Source organism: Cebus imitator, unplaced genomic scaffold (genome assembly GCF_001604975.1).
Source record: "Cebus imitator isolate Cc_AM_T3 unplaced genomic scaffold, Cebus_imitator-1.0 Scaffold753, whole genome shotgun sequence".
NCBI lineage: Eukaryota > Metazoa > Chordata > Mammalia > Primates > Cebidae > Cebus > Cebus imitator.
Window position 1 is genome coordinate 639,182 of NW_016108068.1, and position 6,774 is coordinate 645,955.

The following is a 6,774-nucleotide window of genomic DNA, read 5'->3' on the forward strand; positions in this document are numbered from 1 at the left end:
GAATGAACACACAGCAGAGCATTTTCAAATGCCTTTTTTCTTTGTTTCATTGGCAGTCTGACAGCTATATCTGACAAGGCAAGACGGTACTGTAAACGGGAGTTTAGAGATTCCCCATGGAAATCCCTTTGAGAGAGCTGAATACACATATGAGTTTAACTCGGGCAGTTGAATGCACAGCACTTTGACAACCAATCTGTGTGATAGCTTCGTTTAATTTTTAAAGTGAGATACTGTTTATTACAGCAGATACTCCCTTTCTCTCCAGAATGTCTTCATCTAGCTCCAGTAAGAAACGTGTTTCTACCTGTCGGAATGAAAAGTAGATTCATCTGTCTTAGTCCAACAAACACACAGCAGTGTGCTTTCTAAGATACCTTTCTTCTGTGTTTCACTTGCAGTTGTGCTATTTCATACTTACCGGGATTTTGCTGGAAACACCTGCATTCAGGTTCTCTGTAGAAAGCATTTTGAAACAGCGGCTGGCTGTCCTCTCTCTAACTGTTCGTTGAAGTTACGCATTGACAGGCATTCTCACACAGAGCTACGCTTTCATTTTTCATTCAAATCATTTCTAGTTACAGCCTATTCCAACATTAACACTTTCCCGCCTAAATCTGACCCCTCTAAGTAAAGTTTTCCCAGCAGCTAAATCAAAACATAGATTTCACTATTGTAGTTGAATGAATGCACTGATGAGCAGTCTCACATATACGTTCCCTCTTTCTTTTCCCTGTCGATTTCCTGCTATTTCATCCAAGCCAGGCTTTGTTGGAAATCTCTTTTTACATTCTATACAGGAAACATTTTGAGCCTGCTGTAGAGACACGTGAGTTCTAATCTACAATTTGAATGCACACATTGCAAAACATTCTCCTGATAGCTACTTTTAGTTTTCAGGGGAGATACTATAGAGCACACAGTACATCTCAACATCAATGGAGAAACTTGGCTCCTGTAAAACATCAAGTTGTTTCTACGCTGCGTAACAACTAAATAGATTTAACTATTTTTGTGGAAGAAACACAAAGCAGTGTAATTTCAAAGCTGTCTTGTCCCTGTGCATACTGGCAGTCGAACTGCTAATTCCTACAAGCGGGGGTTTGGATGGAAATATCTACTTGTATAATCCACGTAGAAAGAGCATTGAAACTGCAGCATACACACATCTGTTTTACTGTGTAAGCTGCAGAAACACATTGACTGTCGTTCTCCCAATGACATTCCTTATCGTGTTTAAAGTGTGATGTTTCTGATAACAGCATATTCTGTTGTTCACACTGGAAGGTCTACGTCTAGCTCCTGTGAGAAATGTGTTTCTATTCGTCTCAATCAAGGGACAGATTCAGATCTCTTTTTTTAACGAACACACAGAAGAGCAGTTTCAAAGATACGTTTCTTTTTTGTTGCCCCTGCAGTCTTACTGCCCTTTCGTCAGAGCAAACATCCCACTGGAATAGTTTATTTTGAGATTCTATATAGAAAGTCTTTTGAAACTGCTGCTGACTCAGTGAATTTAACTTTGCTTTTAGATTGCACACTTTGACAAGCATTCTCTCATAGAGCTCTGTTTACTTGCTAAATTGAAAAATTTACTATTCATTGCAACATATTATGCCTTTCACTCTGATATGTGCGAAACTACGAAATGTCAAGAATTGCTTCAAACTGACGGAGGAAAACGTGGATTCATCTCTCTTAATCGTAAAAACACACTGTAGTGTTCCTCTGAACAGAAATTTCTTAGGGTTTCATTGGCCTTCCAACTGCTATTTCATAGAAATCATGAGTTCACTGAAAACGCCTCTTTCGAGATTCTCCACTGAAGGCACTTTCTATCTGTACGTTTAATAAAGGCTTTGACAGGCGTTCTTCCAGGCAGCTTCATTTTCGTTTTCAAGGTGAGATATGTCTCATAATGGAGTGCAATTCGTTTCACTCCGGAATGTGCCAATCCTGCTGATGTGTGAAACGTGTTTCCCGCATCCTGAATCAAAACATAGATGTGATTCTTCTAGTTGAATGAAAACGGAGCGGAGCAGTTTCCGTGGTATGTTTCTTCCGTGTTTTCATTGCAATCATACTGCACTTTGGTACAAGCCGAGGTTTTGCTGGAAACATCAGTTTCTACATTCTTTACACAAGGGGAATATAAACTGCAGCATAGAGACGTGTCTATCTCTGTAAGTTGAAAGCATGCAATGACAGGCATTCTCCCGGAAAGCTTCGTTTTCGTTTTGAAGGTGAGACAGTTGTCATTAGAGCATTCTCTCACGTTCATTCTGGAATGTCAAAATCTAACTGATGTAAGAAATGTGTCTTCAGCCTGTCGAATGAGAACGTAGATCCAGTCTCTTCATTGAATGAACACACAGCAGAGAAGTTTCAAATGCGTTTCTTCTTTGTTTCATTGGCAGTCTTACATCTATTTCCAAAAAGAGAAGACTGCTGCAAACCTGAGTTTTGGCATTCCCCATGGAAATCTTTTGGAGAGTGCTGAGTACACAAGTGAGGTTATCTCAGGGAGGTGAATGCACCACACATTGAAAACCGATCTCTCTGATAGCTCTGTTTAGTTTTTCAAGTGAGATACTGTTTATTACAGCAGATACTCCCTTTCTCTCTGGAATGTCTTCATCTAGCTCCTGTAAGAAACGTGTTCCTATCTGTCTGAATGAAATGTAGATTCATCTCTCACAGTCCAACAAACACAGAGCAGTGTGCTTTCTAAGATGCCTTTGTTCTGTGTTTCAGTTGCAGTTTTGCTATTTCATACTGACCGGGGTTTTGCTGGAAACACCTGCATTCAGGTTCTCTGCAGAAAGCGTTTTGAAACAGCGGCTTGCTGTCCTCTGACTGTTCGTTGAAATGACTCATTGATAGGCATTCTCAGAGAGAGCTTCCCTTTTGTTTTTCATTCGAATGGTTTCTATTTGCAGCCTTTTCCAACATTAACACTGCCATAAATCTAAGTAATGTTTTTCTAGTAGCTAAATCAAAAGCTAGATTTGACTATTGTTCTTGAACGAATGCACCGATGAGCACTTTCAAAGATACGTTCCCTCTTTCTTTTCCCAGTCGTCTTCCTGCTATTTCGCCGAAACCAAGATATTGTTGGAAACCCGTTATACATTCTACACAGAAATGGTTTTTTTTTTTTGGAGATGGAGTTTCGTTCTTCTTACCTAGGCTGGAGTGCAATGGTGAGATCTCAGCTCACCGCAACCTCCGCCTGCTGTGTTCAGGCAATTCTGCCTCAGCCTCCTTGAGTAGCTGGGAATACATTCACACCCCACCATGCTCAGCTAATTTTTGCATTTTTTAGTAGAGACAGGGTTTCACCATGTTGACCAGGATGATCTCGAGCTGTTTACCTCCTGATCCACCAGCCTCGGCCTCTCAAAGTGCTGGGATTACAGGCGTGAGCCACCGTGCAGGTTGAATACACACATTGAGAAACATTCTCTCAGATAGCTCTGTTTAGTTTTCAGGGGAGATACTGTACAGCACACAGTTCATCTCAATCTCGATGGAGAAACTTGGCTCCTGTAAAACATCAAGTGGTTTCTACACTGCATAACAAACACATAGATTTAACTATTTTAGTCAAAGAAACACAGAGCAGTGTAACTTCAAAGCTGCCTTCTCCCTGGTTTACTGGCAGTTGAACTGCTCATTCCTACAAGCCAGGATTTGGATGGAAATATCTGTTTGGATACTCTGCATAGAAAGAGTATTTATACTGCAGGATACACACTTCTGTCTTTTGGTGTAAGCTGCACAAACACATTGACTGTCATTCTCCCAATGACATTCCTTATCGTGTTTAAAGGGTGATGTTTCTGATGACAGCATATTCTGATGTTCACAGTGGAATTACTGCATCTAGCTCCTATAAGAGATGTCTTTCTATCCTTCTCAAAGGACAGATTCAGCCCTCTTCTTTTAATCAATACACAGAAGAGCATTTTCAAAGATACGTTTCTTCTGTGTTGTTCCTGCAGTCTTACTGTCATTTCGTCTGAGCCAAGATTCCGCTGGAAACATCAGTTTTGAGACTCTACAGAGAAAGACTTTTCAAACTGCTGCTGACTCAGTGAGTTTAACCGTGCCTCTAGAATGCACATTTTGACAAGCATTCTCTAATGCAGCTCTGTTTACTTGCTAAATTGAAAAGTTTACTCTTCATTGCAACATATTCTGCCTTTCACTGTGATATGTAAGTATCTACCAAATGTCACGAATTACTTCAAACCACGGAGGAAAACATGGATTCCTCTCTCTTAATTGTAAAAGCACAATGTAGTGTTCCTCTGAAGAGAAATTTCTTCTGTGTTTAACTGAATTTTCAACTGCTATTGCATACAAACCGTGATTTCGGTGAAAACGCCTCTTTCTGCATTCTCCACGGAACGCACTTTTTATCTGTACCTTTAAGAAACGCTTTGACAGGTGTTGTTCTAGACAGCTTCATTTTCCTTTTGAAGGTGAGATATGTCTCATAACGGAGTGTACCTCGTATAACTCTGGAATGTGCGAATCCTGCTGATCTCTGAAACGTGTTTCCAACATCCTGAATCAAAACATAGATGTCATTCTTCTAGTTCAAAGAACACGGAGCAGAGCAGTTTCCGAGGGATGTTTCTTCCTTGTTTTCCCTGCAATCATACTGCTCTTTCCTACAAGCTGAGGTTTTGCTGGAAACATCAGTTTCTACATTCTTTACAGAAGGGGAATGTAAACTGCGGCATAGAGACGTGTGTATATCTCTGTAAGTTCAAAGCACACAATGACAGGCATTCCCCCTGAAAGCTGCGTTTTCCTTTTGAAGGTGAGACAGTTCTCATTGGAGTGTTCTCTCATGTTCACCCTGGAATGTCCAAATCTAACTGATGTAAGAAATGTGTTTTCAGCTTGCCGAAAAAACCGTGATTCCAGTCTCTTCATTGAATGAACACACAGCAGAGCAGTTTCAAATACGTTTCTAATTTATTTCATTGGCATTCTTACAGCTATTTCCGACAAGATGAGACTGTGCTGCAAACATGAGTTTAGAGATACCCACGGAAATCCCTTTCAGAGTGCTGCATACACATATGAGTTTAACTCAGGCCCTTTGACCACCAATCTCTTTGAAGCTCCGTTGACTTTTTTAAGTGAGATACTGTTTATTACAGCAGATACTCCCTTTCTCTCTGGAATGTCTTCATCTTCATCCTGTAAGAAATGTGGTGCTATCTGTCAGAATGAAACGTAGATTCATCTCTCTTAGTCCAACAAACACACAGCATTGTTCTTTCTAAGATACCTTTCTTCTGTGTTTCAGTTGCAGTTGTGCTATTTCATACTGACTGGGATTTTGCTGGAAAAACCTGCATCCAGGTTCTCTGCAGGAAGCGTTTTGAAACAGCGGCTTGCTGCCCTCTGTCTAAGTGTTTGTTGAAGTTATGCATTGACAGGCATTCTCACGCAGAGCTTCACTTTCGTTTTTCATTTGAATCATTTCTAGTTACAGCCTATTGCAGCATTAACACTGTCCTGCCTAAATCTCACCACTCTAAGTAAAGTTTTCCTGCCAGCTAAATCAAAACCTAAATTTCACCATTGTAGTTGAACGAATGCAATGACGAGCAGTCTCAAATATACGTTCCCTCTTTCTTTTCCCTGTCATCTTCCTGCTATTTCGCCCAAGCCAAGGTTTTTTTGGAAATCTGCTTTTACATTCTACACAGAAAACGTTTTGAACCTGCTGCTGACACACGTGAGTTCTAATCTGCCATTTGAATGCACACATTGAGAAACATTCTCTCAGATAGCTCCCTGTGTTTTCAGGGGAGATACTGTACAGCACACAGTTCATCTCAATCTCGATGGAGGTATTTGGCTCCTTTAAAACATCTAGCTGTTTCTACACTGCATAACAAATACATGGATTTAACTATTTTAGTCGAAGAATTACAGAACAGTGTAATTTCAAATCTGTCTTGTCCCTGTGTTTTACTGGCAGTCGAACTGCTCATTCCTACAAGCCAGGATTTGGATGGAAATATCTGTTTGGATACTCCGCATAGAAAGAGTATTGAAACTGCAGCATACACACATCCGTTTTACTGTGTAAGCTGCACAAACACATTGTGTGTAATTCTCCAAAAGACATTCCTTATCGTTTTTAAAGTGAGATATTTCTGATGACAGCATATTCTGATGTTCACACTGGAATGTCTACATCTAGTTCGTGTAAGAAACGTCTTTGTATCCTTGTCAATCAAAGGAAAGATTTAGCTCTTTTCTTTTGACGAACACACAGAAAAGTAGTTTCAAAGATAAGTTTCTTGTGTGTTGTCCCTGCAGTTTTAGTGCCATTTCATCCGAGCCAAGACTGCTGGAAACGTCAGTTTTGAGATCCTACACAGAAAGCCTTTTCAAACTGCTGCTGACTCAATGAGTTTAACTGTGCCTCTAGAATGCACACATTGAAAAGCATTCCCTGATAGAGCTCTGTTTAATTGCCAAATTGAAAAGTTTACTATTCATTGCAACATATTCTGTCTTTCACTCTGATATGTCGGAATCTACCAAATGTCAAGAATTGCTTCAAACCGACGTAGGAAAACGTGGATTCATCTGTCTTAATCGTAAAGATGCACTGTAGTGTTCCTCTGAAGAGAATTGTCTTCTCTGTTTAACTGGTCTTCCAACTGCTATTCCATACAAACCGTGATTTCTCTGAAAACGCCACTTTTGGCATTCTCCATGGAAGGCATATTCCATCTG